The sequence below is a fragment of the Loxodonta africana genome, chromosome 1 (assembly GCF_030014295.1).
Source record: "Loxodonta africana isolate mLoxAfr1 chromosome 1, mLoxAfr1.hap2, whole genome shotgun sequence".
NCBI lineage: Eukaryota > Metazoa > Chordata > Mammalia > Proboscidea > Elephantidae > Loxodonta > Loxodonta africana.
In genome coordinates this window covers 28,077,837-28,090,208 of record NC_087342.1, presented here as the reverse complement: position 1 = coordinate 28,090,208, position 12,372 = coordinate 28,077,837, and the positions used below count along the sequence as shown (strand labels likewise).

General features: G+C 44.7%; 1 non-coding gene across 1 annotated transcript; it reads right to left on the bottom strand.

The window, feature by feature from the left end:
- Positions 1 to 3,470: 3,470 nt before the first annotated feature.
- Positions 3,471 to 3,577, bottom strand: LOC111751455 (U6 spliceosomal RNA). Its single transcript, XR_002786574.1, has one exon. It is a non-coding gene; the product is annotated as a U6 spliceosomal RNA (small nuclear RNA).
- Between the last annotated feature and the right edge of the window lie 8,795 nt (positions 3,578 to 12,372).

Here is a 12,372-nt window from a genome sequence, read left to right as displayed (position 1 = left end):
AGGATTATGGGGCCTGGCAAGTCCAAAATCTATAGGACAGATGACAGGCTAGAAACCCCAGCAATCTTGAGTCTGGAATCAATAGGCCAGGCTGTGGGCTGGAAACCTTGGCAGGATGCCTGTGCTACAGTCTTGAGGCAGAAACTTCTTCTTCTGGAAACCTCAGGTTTTTGCTCTTAAGGTCTTCAATTGATTGGATGAGGCTCACCCACCTTGTAAAGGGCAATCTGTTTGCTTAAGGTCAACTGATTTAAATGTTAAATCGCATGTAAATACCTTCATAGCAACATCTAGACTAGTGTTTGACCAAGCAACTGGGCATCGTAGCTTTGCCAAATTGGCAAAAAATCAGAGATGGCATGTCAAATATGTAGCTGCACATGGTTAAAAACTTACTCTAATAATTATGGCTAATGTCTATTGAGTATTTGCTCTGTGCTCATTCTTTCTAAAGCATCTTACATGGATTATCTCATTCCATGTTTACAATACTATCCATGCCTTGTTCTTGTTGTCATGTGCTGTTGAGTCGATACCCATCACAGCAACCCTGTAGAACAGAGTAGAACTGCCTCGTAGGGTTTCTAGGCTATAATCTTAATGGGAGGAGATCACCAGGTCTTTTCTCTTGTGGAGCCGATGGTGGGTTCAAACTGCTGACGTTTGGGTAGCAACTGAGTGCGTAACCATTGCACCACCAGGGCTCGTTACCCATGGGAAAATTTAGACACAGAGAAGTTAGATAACTTGCCCAACATTAGTCAGCTATTCCTTGAGTGAGCTATGATTCAATCCCAGCCACTGTGATTCCAGAGTCCATTAATTGTACACACTGCCTCAGCTGAACTGTTCTAGGAACTGGAGGAAGAATAGTGAACAAAGCACTGGGCTGCTAACTGAAAGGTTGGCAGTTTGAATTCACTCAGCCGCTCTGTGGAAGACCTGGAAGTCTGCTTCTACAAAGACTACAGCCATGAAAACCCTATAGGGCAGTTCCACTCTGTCACATGGGGTCGTCGTGAGTCAAAATCAACTTGACAGCACCCAACAACAGTAACACATGGAGTTTACTTGGCGCTTGGGCTGCCCAACTTAGCTCTGAATCATAGAGAGTCTTGAGCTGTTCCCTCATTGCTGTCTGTCGGTGACAATTGCTTCTCCATCCTGTGGGCTCCTCCAGGCCTGGGGTCCTGTCTCCTCCTGCCTTTCACTCCCAAGAAGCACACACGTGCACACAAGGGTTCTTAGCCATATCTTTAAACTGAAGAGTGTGTGAAAGCAGAAAGTGTTTGTTCCTGGCTCTGTGACTGCGAAATGCAGGGGAGGTTTTTCACTCTGGTGTCCATTTCCTCAGCAGGAAAGTGGGATGAACTTTGATATTCTATGAATACAGTAAGATTTCCCTATAGACCTTAGGCTTTTCTCACATAGAGATGAGCAACCACTAAGACAAGATCCTCCTGTGACCCCGAGCTCCCGGAGTGGCCCAGGGCCCATAATTTCAGGGTTAAAAATGAGAAAGCTATCTCCAGGCTACTTCTTTTTCAGTGAGGCAGATGTGAGCATGTCTCTTCTAGAGACTAAAAAGCCATGCTAATTTTTGCACCGACATGCACATATTTCATAGATTAGGTAACCACAATTACAATGTTTAATTTTTAATGGGCTTAAAAGAAGAAAGAAGAAAAGCTTATTAAGGAGGAGGAGGTTTCTTATGCAAGGCCATAATAATTTGAATTTTTTTCTGAATTGGCCCTAGGGTTAAAAAAGTTGTTCACCTCCTTTTGACTGAGTTCACATCTAATAATTATATTAACTACTGTCTTTTGAGTACATATTTGATGACCTGATGCCAGGCACCGTGCATAACATCATTGCTGATCCTTACTGTAATCCTTCAAGAAATATAGTACCCCATTTGTCTTAGTCATCTAGTGCTGCTATAACAGGAATACCACAAGTGGATGGCTTTAACAAATAGAAGTTTATTCTCTCACAGTCCAGTAGGCTAGAAGTCCGAATTCAGGGTGTCAGCTCCAGGGGAAGGCTTTCTCCCTCTGTTGGCTCTGGAGGAAGATCCTTGTCATCAGTCCTCCCTTGGTCTGGGAGCATCTCAGCACAGGGACCTCAGGCCAAAGGACGGGCTCTGCTCCCATGCTACTTTCTTGGTGGTATGAGGTCTCCATGTCTCTCTGCTTGCTTCTCTCTTTTATATTTCAAAAGAGATTGACTTAAGACACTACCTAATCTTGCAGACCTCATCAATATAACTGCCGCTAATCCATTTTGTTACATCATACTGATAGGATTTACAACGTATAAGAAAATCAATTAAAATGGTGGACAATCACATAAAGTGGTGGGCAATCACACAGTACTGAGAATCATGGCCCAGCTAAATTGACAGATATTTTCCATGACACCATTTCACAAGCTCAGAGAAGTTAAGAGCCTTTCTCGAAACCATCTGACCAGTAAAAAGTTAAAACCCAAACCAAACCCATTGCCATTGAATTGATTCTGACTCATAGCAACCCTACAGGACAGAGTAGAACTAACCCATAGAGTTTCCAAGGAGTACTTGATGGATTCAAACTACTGACCTTTTGATTACCAGCTGTTGCTCTTAACCACTATACCACCAGCATTTCCTAGTAAAAAGCTAGGAAGGGATCAAGCTGCATTCTACTTGACCCCAAAGCCTGCTGTAGGTGGTTCTGCTACTCAGGGTTAGTTTCTTAGTTTCCTAATGCTGCCGTAACACAAATACCACAAGTGGGTGGCTTTAAAGAAGAGGGATTTATTTTCTCACAGTTTTGTAAGCTAAAAGTCCAAATCAGGGCCTTAGTTGTATTGATCCACCCTACAACACATAACCTCAACTGATTGGTTACATCACATTAGTTTGCATTACAGAAGATGATTGTATCACATCAGATTAGATTATACCTACAGGTCGCTATGGGTCTGAATCGATTCAAAGGCAATGAGTTTGATTTTTTTTTTTTTTTTTGGTCCTCATTTTATAAAGTAGTTAGCTGAGAGCCAGAAAGAGGAAGTGCTTTGACTGAGATGTCCAAGCTAGGACTTGAGAGTTGAGAATAAAACCAGGCCTACTGACTCCTAGACTGGTACACTGTGTGTTGTGTGGTCTCTCTCATAAAACACTGGCTCTCTTTGGAGAGTGCTGTGTAAAATACATGTGTGAAAAGCACAATAAACAAAGGCATACTCCTCCTGGTTGAATATCTAAGTCACCAGAATTTAGCACTGAGCATCCATCAGTTTACAGTAATTAGTCAAATGCCTTGGTTAAGAATCCAGCTTTACCGTTTACTACTTGTGTGACCCTGGTTAAGTTACTTACCTCTTAGTTTCTTCATCTATAAAATATGAATAATAAAAATAATAGTATCTACCCTCTCAGCTTACTGTCAAAGTTATTAAATGACTTTTTTATCTTCTTTTTCAAAAATCTGGAATGCTACATGGATTTGTGCGTCATCCTTGTGCAGGGACCATGCTAATCTTCTCTGTATGGTCCCAATTTTAGTATATATGCTGCCGAAGCGAGCACTCACACAATGTTTGAAATGTGCTTAGTATGGTGCTTGGGACGTGCTCAATAAGTGTCAGCTATTATATTTGAGCATTTGCTACGTGCCAGACTCTACACTAAGTACTTTATGGACCCTATCCCTACTGTTTGCAGCAATTCTGCAAAGTAGACATTCTTAATTAAATCTTACCAATGAAGAGCTGAGGCTTGGGTTGCTCAAGGTCACAGAGTTATGAGTGGCAGAGCCTGGATTCAGTCCCGAGAGCCCAGGTTCTTTCCGCATAGCCGCGTAGCTTCTACAAATTGGACAAGATCTGTCCTCATGGATTCTGCATGTTCTTTTCATGCTCATTTCCCTTGAGACAGCTTCTCTTCTCTTCTTTAGATGCCCAGGGTCCTCCTCCTGCCTTGATTGGCCACATTCTCAGCTCTGGGCCTAGCCCTCTCTCTGACTTCCCTCTGCAGAGCAGTACTCTCTGCCAGCTGTCACAGGGGAAATGATCAGCAGGCCGGGGCTACGTCAGTCACAGAACCGGGGCTGCTGCACTACAGAGAGAGTGGGGGACTGTGTGGATACCAGCCCAACTTGCAAATGGAGGGAGGAAGGGGTCCCACCATCAGCTTGCACTTGCCAGACAGCACTGGGGTTTTCTACCTAGCTCTAGGCAGGTCTCAGGAGGCATACTGATGAACTGGAGTGAACCAAGGGAATTCCAAAGAGATGAGGAACATCTGAAGCCATACAGAAGCAGAATTGAAGGAGGGATCTACAGCTGTTTGGCCTAAGAGAGAGGACTTTAAGGGCATAGGAGAGCTAAGCTCAGATGTGAGATGCTATGATGGGGAAGAAGTGTAAGACTTTTCTGTGGCAACGGAGGGCAGAAATGGGGTCCAGAAAGGGAGATTTCTGCTCTCTCAATACTCTTTAAAAGCAAATGAAAAAAAAAAAAAAGTTAGATCTAGCCAATTGCTTTGTGATGGAATGAAATCCCACAGTAAAAGTAAAGTCAAAGCTTGTTGTTATTAGTTGCTGTTGAGCCAACTCCAACTTGTGGCGACCCCATGTATGCAGAGCAGAACTGCCCCACAGGATTCTCAAGGCTGTGACCTTTCAGAAGCAGATAGTCAGGGCTGCCTTCTGAGGTGCCTCTGGGTAGATATGAACGACCAACCTTTCAGTTAGTAGTCAAGAGCTCAACTGCGCCACCCAGGGACCCGGAAGTCAAAGCTACATGATCAGTATTCCGGGGTGTTGCACTGAGGTGCCATGGATTTGGAGGTGGAGGGAAAGGGGGTAGATTAAATGATACCGAAGGTCTCATCCAACTCTGAGATTCTATGATGTCATAATTAATCTATTAATTCTTATTTCACACAGCCAACATGTGCAGAACTGGCTGGAAATGGAACAGAATTCACAAAGAGCACGAAGAATGCCAACCTCTAGGACTGACATAAAGGAGAATATGCCGCCCCCTTCACCATGGCTGTTGCCAACTTTGGCAGCAGTAGGGATGATGAACGTTGAACTGGGAGCAGTGTTGGAGGGCTCCTGCAACCACCCAAGCAAGAGTGATGAAGTGCCGCACCAAGGCAGTGGCAGTGAGGCTGGCGGGATGGGATGGGTCCAGGGCTGTATCTGGGCTAGATGTGATGGGCCTTAGAGGCTAACTGGGCAGGAGAAAGGAAAATAGGACTGGATAGAGGGAAGAATCAGTAGAGACTCCAAGCGGGGCACTCTCAGTCTCAGTAGAGGTGGGATATCAAGAGTCATCTTTGGGCAAGAAAGCACCTGGGGTATGAGTAAGATTGGCGAATTGATTACAAGTGACTGAAAGAAGAGAGACTCGTTGCAGTGAGTCACATGCGAGAGAACAGAAGTTGAGGGAAGTTTGATGGGAGTCAGAGAGACTAGACATTATGGAGGAAGCATCGACTGAGCTGGTATCTCCTGTTGCCATTGTTGTTTGAAATCAGGCACTTTGCAATCTCTGTCCACGTAGGATAAGTAGAAATAAGTGACAGTAAGAATATCCTCCTGGAGGTAATGATTATGAGATTTTGTAAATCTGGCTAAGCTCCTTGAGGGTAGGGCCCATCCCATGTGTGTTGATATCCCTGACCTAGGCTCGACCCTCTCTTAACCCACACACACACACAAAAAACCTGTTGCTGTCGAGTCAATTCTGACTCATAGCCACCCTATAGGACAGAGTAGAACTGCCCCATAGAGTTTCCAAACAAACCCCGTTGTCATCGAGGTGATTCGGATTCATGGTGACCCCGTGTGTGTCAGAGTTGGACTGTGCCCTATTGGGTTTTCCATGGCTGTACTCTTATGGAGGAAACCCTGGTGGTATAGTGGTTAAGAGCCATGACTGTTAGCCAAAAGGTCAGCAGTTTGAATCCACTAGGTGCTCCTTGGAAACCGTATGGGGCAGTTTTACCCTGTCCTTTAGGGTCGACTATGAGTTGGAATCCATTCAACAGCAATGGGTATGGTTTGTTTTTTTTTAGTCTTACGGAAGTAGATCACCAGGCCTTTCTTTCATGGTGCCTCTGGGTGTATTCAACTGCCAACCTTTCAATGCGTGGTTGAGTGCAAACTCTTGGCACCACCCAAGGGTACCGGGTTGAATAGTGTTTTCCCAAAATTCATGTCTACCCAAAGGCTGTGAATATGATCTTATTCGGAAACAGGGTCTTTGCAGATGTAATTAATGGGGTCATAATGGGATTAGGGTGGGCCCTAATCCAATATGACTGGTGTCTCTATAAGAAGAGGGGAGTTTGGGCAGAAACACAGACACACAGGGGAGAAGGTGATCATGTGAAGGCAGAGACAGATGTTGGAGGTGATACCTCTACAAGCCAAGAAGCGCCAAGGATTGCCAGCAACCACCAGAAACCAGGAGGGAGGCAGGGAACAGATTCTCTGTCAGAGCCCTTGGAAGGAATCAGACCTGCTGGCATCTTGATTTTTTACTTCTAGCCTCCAGAACTATGAGAGAATACATTTCTGTCATTTTAAGCCACCCAGGTTGTGGTATTTTGTTTTGGCACAAATACTGATGGATAAATGTATTGATGAACACTTACAGGAAATGCTTGTGATAAATGGAGGAGAAAAGCAAGATTTCATTAGTATACACATTGTGATACCAACTATGTATAGAAAACAATGTACCGGGAATAATTAGAAGCAAATAAACCAAAAGAGTAACACTGTTTGCTTGCGGTTAATGACAGGCTGGTGATTTTTTTTCCCCCTTGCTTCTTTATACTTGTCTGGCTTTTCTAAATTTCCTAAAGCAAACATTACATCTAAAAGCAGCAAAAAACATAAATTATTAAAAATGGATTTTTAAGAGCATGAGGCCTTATAGCCATGGGTTTGGAGCAAGTCACTAACAGACTTTAAATACTGATTTTTTTTAAAGTTTCAAAACATTTGTTAATCCCAAAGACATTTCATTAACCTGCACACCCACATATCCTCTTGCACAAAGCCTTCCCCGTTTGCTACTCCAGGTTATTTTAACGGTCTGTCCCTGGTCATAAATTCACAGGAGGCAGCTTCCACTTTGGTTCTGATAGACATCCCCTGAGAGAAGCCAATTTCCTGGGTCTTTTTTGAGGGAATTTATTACAAACATCCCTGCTTCCTCGGAGTCTCTGAGTGCTTGTATTTTCTGCCTTTGCTGAGGCAGCTGGTCTCCAGGGCACGGCTTATCAGTCCTGCCCCAGGGCAGCGGGGTGGCAGTTCTGGCAGCCACACCCTGTAATGTGTCCCTGACAATTTGATGGCTTTGTCCAGCCTTTTACAGCTCTGGAGCCAGATGTAGTATGGAGGAAAGAGGCCATGGTTTCAGCCGTTGGGTTTCAGCTGGAGACTTCAGGTAACTTACTTTACCTGTGAGCCTCGTATATAAATGTGATGAGAGTCATACCTGCCTCACAGGTTACTGTGAGTCTGAAGAGGGCTCACGAGGAACAATGTACATGCAAACCCTTTGTTAATATAAAGATTCATAGTCATGTGAGTTCTCTCCCTCTCTCTCTTTTTGTAGCTTTACCGTTTCTTACAAGTTTTGGGGCCACAGAGAAAGGCTAATTTTTTTTTTTTCTATGAAAGAAAAGTTAAGGGAGACAAGCAGAATGAAGGAGCTAGGAGGGAGGAGTACTTGGAGGAGCATCGCAGTGGGTGGGGAGTGAGCGATATTGAGGAGAACCAAACCAAACCCATTGCCGTTGAGTCAATTCTGACCCACAGTGACTCTATAGGAGAGTAGAGCTGCCCTATAGAGTTTCCAAGGAGCTGCTGGTGGGTTTGAACTGCTGACGTTTTGGTTAGCAGCCATAGCGCTTAACCACCGTGCCACCAAGGCTCCGTGTTGAGGAGGGAGGTGTAGAAATGAGGTGGAAAGCCCGCTGTTAGGGTTGCCTTAAAGAGGAGGGCTTTGGAGAAAGAGACGTTGTCAGCAGATATTTTGGAAGTCTCGAGTTATGATTTTTGACGTAACAATCATTTTGTCTCCTTAAGAAACCTTCAATAAAGATCTCTCTTACCATCTAATGTTTTGGAGTCAGATGTATAGTCATCCCCTCTGCCCCTCCCAGCTTCCTGCTAATAATGACCTGAAGGCTCCTACAGGAAGAGAAGCTCAAGGTGACTCAGGTACACTAGGGCTCTAAGGGTAATATCCTCTCCCAAGTGAGGATTAAATGAGAACATTGACATAAACTGCCTTTCGCACAGTAGATGTTCAGAACATTATTATTATTATTATTTTTAAGTAAGAGATGTTTTGCTGAGACATGAGTGATTTGAGGATGGAGATTTGGCTTCTCTTCCCATCTCCCCACCGGCCTAGGATAGGGCTGGACACTGGTTGACTGGGTGAAGTGCAGTCCAACCACTCATGTGCCCACATGGTTATGTCCACGTCTCTGACCTATCGTGGTCACACCAGGCCCATGCTTTATTCTGAGGTCCTGGAGCCACCAGGCCATTGCTTGCTGTATTAGGGGCTGTGAGTTGAGCCATTTCCTCTGTCCTGTGGCTATGGTCTTTCTAAGAGGCCTGTCTGTAGTTTCTTACCTGCCCCTACTCCATGCTCCATTGCCCTTCAGTGCAGGTCGGCTTCACAGCAGTCAGCAGGAGCAGTCCCTGAGTGCTGAAATGAGAGATGCTGTTTTTCTATTTCTCAATTTGGGTTCTATGGATTTGGTTGTGTACATGCGTCTTCATCCTTAAGGGTGGCAGCACCGGCAGCACTGAGGGCCAAGGTAGGAGTGTAGACAGGCCGCTGAGAAGTTGTCTTAGGCCCCTGAGCCTATCCTTATATTAGGTAATATGTGCTGAAAGCGTGCAGAGAACTGTGCATCTATTGAAGGGTCTTGAGCATCTATATGGAGTGGAGAAGAAGAGTTTGGGAGGAAATTTTCAACTGGCTGAGGCTCTTTTTTTCCCATAAGACTTTGGAATAACGCCACCTCCAATTAAAGAGTGCTGTGAAAATATCAGAAACCCTGGTGGAATAGTGGTTAAGTGCTACGGCTGATAACCAAAAGGTCTGCAGTTCAAATCCACCAGGCGCTTCTTGGAAACTCTATGGGGGCAGTTCTACTCTGTCTTATAGGGTCGCTATGAGTCGGAATCAACTCGATGGCAATGGGTTTGGTTTTTTGGGTGAAAATATCATTCACGAGGGAATTGCTGTAAATAAACATTATAAAGTAGGACAGTATGAGGCAGTGTGGTAGTTGGTAGAATTCTCACCTTCCACGTGGGAGACTCAGTTCAATTCCGGGCCACTGCATCTAATGCCACCACCCATCTGTCAGTGAAGGCTTTCATGTTGCTATGATGCTGAATAGGTTTCAACTGAGCTTCCAGACTGCGATGGACTAGGAAGAAAAGCCTGGCAGTCTACTCCCAAAAATCAGCTAGTAAAGTAGGGCACTGTTTGTATTAGTAAACTGCCTAATGATGACTGAGAAAGTTGTTGTTAGGTGCCATCGAGTCGGTTCTGACTCATAGCAACCCTGTGTACAACAGAACAAGGAAGGCATTACCTAAAATATTTTGCGTGGACTGAGGATGGGGTGGGGGAATAGGGGGGATTGAGACAGTAGTCAGAGAGAAAGTAAACATCTGTACTTCTAAGGAAAACTGCCTGTCAAGGCAGAGCTCCATTGACAATGGGCGAGGAGGCCTCATAAATAGGCTGGGGAGGACAGGATCGCCCCCCACGTAATGGTCTAGCCTCCTGTCTCTCACTTATAGCTCAGAAGGCCACAACTGATGAGAGAACAACCTGGAGGGAGCCTCCCCCAAATGGAGTATCTCCTCATGGCTCCCACCTTGGAATTCTTCCAGGGGCACCCCTAATTACCTGTTCTTCTATCTCTGAGCCCAGGAAACGATCACATCACCTGTGGTCATCTCAGTCCTGCAAGCCAAGAATCCTGAGTGAGATCATCCCCTTGCTGTCTCTACTGTTTGGTTGTAGTTCTGGTAAACAGAGCTGCAGGGAGGACTAGACAAGCTTTTAAAAAGAGCCCCTCCAGAGACAAGGAAGAACTAGATGGTGCCTGGCTACCACCAAAGACTGCTCTGACAGAGAACACAACAGAGAATCCCTGATGGAGCAGGAGAAAAGTGGGGTGCAGACCTCAGGTTCTAGTAAAAAGATCAGACTTAATGGTCTGACTGAGACTGAAGGGACCCCAGAGGTCATGGCCCCCAGACTCTCTGTTAGCCCAAAACTAAAACCATTCCCAAAGCCAACTCATCAGACTAAGATTAGACTGGACTAAAAAAAAACCATTCCCAAAGCCAACTCATCAGACTAAGATTAGACTGGACTACAAGATATAAAATGATACTGGTGAGGAGTGTGCTTCTTAGCTCAAGTAGACACAGGAGACTCTGTGGGCAGCTCCTGTCAGCAGGCGAGATGAAAAGGCAGAAGTGGACATGAGCTGGCTGAATGGACACAGGGAATACAGGGTGGAAAGATGGAGTGTGCTGTCACATTGTAGGGAGAGCAACTAGGGTCACATAACAATGTGTGTATAACTTTTTGTATGAGACGCTGACTTGAATTGTAAACTTTCACTTAAAGCACAATAAATTAAAAAAAAAGAGCCCCTCCTCTGCTTTTTGTTCTTGGTCACTAAGTGGTATTGAGGCAAAAGCAATGCCTACGATGGAAGTGATTAAGACTCTCAATGGACGTGGAGGAGGGTTCAAATCCTGGATCTTTCAGTCCATAGGTGTGTAGCCTGGGAACAAGTCATTTTACCTCTTTGATCTTAACTTTCATATCTGTAAAATGGGGCTAAGAGCACCACCTGTTTCTTATGAGGAGGAGAGACAATACAAGCAAAGTGCTTTTGCTCTAAAAATGGTAGCTGTCACTTGGATGTACTCTTTTATTCCCTCTGTCATTGCCTCAGTTCAGGTTCTCATTAATCTCCACCAGCGTCAGCTTCCAAGATGGCCTCCCTGCTTCCAGACTCTGCCCCACATCCATTTTTCAGTGTGCTGCCAGAGGAATCCGAATGAAACATAAAGATGCATGTCATGCCCTTGCACAAAATGTTTCAATAGCTTCCAGTTTTCTCAAAGTCAAGGCTGAAATCTTCAGTGTAGCATTTAAGACCTGGTCCAAGCCATCTTTCCAGCCTCAATTTCCTGCTTTCCACCCTCCTTCAAACATATGCACCCAAATCCTATAATCAAGCCACAGTCTGTCCAGAACGTGATCTGCCTTAGAATCTTTGTGTCTCTCATCTGGCATTGCACTTCCACACTCTGCTGCTGTAACCCAGCAAACTCTAAGTCCCAACTCAAAACCCACCTCCTCAGTGAAGCCTTCACTGACACTCAAGTTGGAACCGTCTGTGTTTCCTTTAAAGTTTTGTGGTCCTGTTTTGAACCTCTGGTCATTTACATACATGCTCCTCTCTCCAATAAACTGTCAGCTTTTTTATCTATCAGTGTTGCCTCAGCAACATCTGAGATCACACTTTGTACATATTAGTTACTCAGTGAACATCAGGGCTCCAGGCTGGGCCTTATGTCACACCTAAACAAAAACAATAACAACAAAAATCCAGTGAACCAGCAAGTCCATTCCTACTCATAGCAACCCTATGGTTGTCAGAGTAGAACATTGTTCCACAGGCTTTTCAATGGCTTATTTTTCAGAAGTAGATCTCTAGGACTTTCTTCCAAAGCACCTCTGCATGGTCTTGAACCTCCAACCTTTTGGTTAGCAGCCAAGTGAATTAACTACGTACACCACCCAGGGACTCCCAGGGACTCCTCACACCTAAACAGAGCATGTTTATTTCCTTTGGCTCCTTGGAGTCTATCCTAAAGGTTGCTAAGGGCTGGTGTTATCCTCCCTTTTTCAGGAGAGATGGTATTCTGTAAGTTAGACAGATCATGACATTTGGATTTGGCCTTGGCATGACCTGAATTCAAATTCTTGAAACCTTTGTGACCTTCAGAAAGTCTTCCCCCTCCCTCCCAACCACTGGGAACCTCAGTTCTTGAATAAAAAGAACTCAGAAGAAGGTGATTAAGGACCTTAGACAATTTTCCTCTTTTATGAACCTCATTGGGTTGTACTGAGGATCAGAGGAAAGAGTGCTTAGTTATTATATTACCCTGTCTTCTCCCATCTTCCCAGAAACAGTTTGCAGAGTATTTCAGTCATTCACTCATACACTTGGCCATTCTGAGCATCTTCTATACACCGGACACTAAGCTACGTGCTTCACACAGGTCATTCCACAAA